General features: G+C 38.5%; 1 protein-coding gene across 1 annotated transcript in view; it reads left to right on the top strand.

The window, feature by feature from the left end:
- The window catches only part of LOC106878743 (probable hydrolase PNKD), a 98,049-nt gene that overhangs the window by 54,151 nt on the left and 41,770 nt on the right, over positions 1-2,128 (top strand). The window lies entirely within an intron of this gene.

The raw sequence follows: 2,128 nt of genomic DNA, 5'->3' as shown, positions 1-2,128 counted from the left end.
GTCCTGTGTTCTACAAATTCTGCCAATCCCAGGCAAGATGGCGAAATGGTGTGAGGGTGGTTGCTATGGCATTGAGATAGATCCTGCTACCCCCCCGTTAACGGAGACAAAACACAGATTTAAAACACTGGATGATGATGATGATGATGATGATGATGATGATGATGATGATGATATTGCCCTGATGCAATATCAAGGAGTGGTTCTCATGGCTTCTGATTTTAACTTATGGAAAGTTTTATTATGTGCATCAATACCACATGAGTACCACAGAATTGTTTGTCAATTGTTTGACCTTAACCAGTTGAGCATGTCCCTTAGTGGATGATGATATGTGCATCTCTGATCATGAGCAGGAGTAGTGGGGGAAGCATCATAGCCATGTGTTGAGAGGAATTCTTTGGGGTTTGAATAATTAATCCCTGGAAAAATGGGTGTTTCATTCATCATCTTTAGACAACCCTTAATCAGGGACCTTTTAAATGGGATGGGCTACTAAACCTAAAAAAATCCTAATTGGGTTCCATCTGCAAGGTCATGTGCTGTTTGTCTTGATATGAGGTCACCATGTCTCACACACATGGTTGTGATGCATGTACATAGTGTACCCTTATCAGATGGGTACACTGTATTTGTACCCCAGCATCACTTTGCTAGCATGCATTGTTCTTTCACTCGATAATAATAATAATAATAATAATAATAATGTTCTTTTTCATGACCATGGTTGGACATTCCTGGCAAAGCCTCTCTTCACAATTCACAATTTCCCATTGCTCCTTATTGAGATTTTTGTATCATCAGCTTGAGAGTTAATTGATCAATGTTCCGTGAGTTTGTTCCCACAATAGTAGCTCGTGAATAACTTCCTGCTTACTCTTCCAATAATGTCCTGCAGATCATAATCATCTTTAGTTACTATTTATAATTATGTTAGGCAGGTTTCTGTATAGGCTTTCATTTGTAATACAATAACACCAGTTTATGTTTTGTACAACCCTAAGCAATTTAGTTGTATGCACCATCTAGTTTCTTCTCAAGCGCTTGCATCAGGGCCCTTGTATCTGATCCATACAAGATCACTGACTCAACAGCTTTACATTGACACCAACTGTTATATGTGATACAGATGACATAGCTCTTTTATCATATACCAATGATTAAGCTTAAGAACGTTATAAAGTCTAATTCTTTGCCATGAAATTTGGTCTAAATGTGGTTGTTACCAAGACAGAATACATGTCACTAAATGAAGAGGATGGAAACATTGACAGACTGCATGGCAGGTTACGAAATATCAAGTTGATGATTTGGGCAGCTGAATAAGTTCATCGATAAGGAACATAATAATGATGGACTCTCCCGTCGGAGATGATGTATGAGTGTTCAACTTTTGCCCCACGGCCTGCACAAATGATTTGTTTATAGCGATCGAATGTTCGTACTGCACACTAGCTCACTCTCTCCATCAAATCAACATTGTCTGGACAATTGCACAGGTGTACCATGCATCAGGTGTCAAAGTGATTGCAGAGCAACATGAGGTGAAGTGTTTTGCTCAAGAGCACAATGCATCACCCAGTCTAGGAATTGAAACCACGATTGCTAGATTGAGAGCAACGCCCTTACCACTAAACCATGCACACTCATATCACCTTGTTCCACCAAAAGTAAACCACCACCACCACCACCACCATTACTTTTTGCATCTTATTTGTGCGATTATCAAAATGACTATTGTACTGTTTTGCTGGCATTTTCGCCTGTGGTAAATGAAACATCATTCATTGCTTCTGATTATGTCACATTTATAGAATATATGTTAAGTGTCTATAACAAAAATTTAGAAAATGTAGCTGTTACCAGAGATAATACTGAAGTGAACAAATCTATAGCGAATTTGTGTAGAATACCATTGATTGGACGTGCTTCTCATAAATTCAATCTAGCTGTTTCTGCTTATCTCAAGTAAGAAGTTTTGCTTGATAACATTAATGTGTTGATGGGCAAGATAAATTCATTAAAACTTGTAAGTAGTAGAGTAGGCACTCCATCGCTAACACTCCAAAATACACGGTGTTATTACATTGGCAAAATAATTGGTGGTGGTGGTGGTGGTGGTGGTGGT

This window comes from Octopus bimaculoides, chromosome 27 (genome assembly GCF_001194135.2).
Source record: "Octopus bimaculoides isolate UCB-OBI-ISO-001 chromosome 27, ASM119413v2, whole genome shotgun sequence".
Classification (NCBI taxonomy): Eukaryota; Metazoa; Mollusca; class Cephalopoda; order Octopoda; family Octopodidae; genus Octopus; species Octopus bimaculoides.
This window is presented reverse-complemented; position numbering and strand designations above follow the sequence as displayed.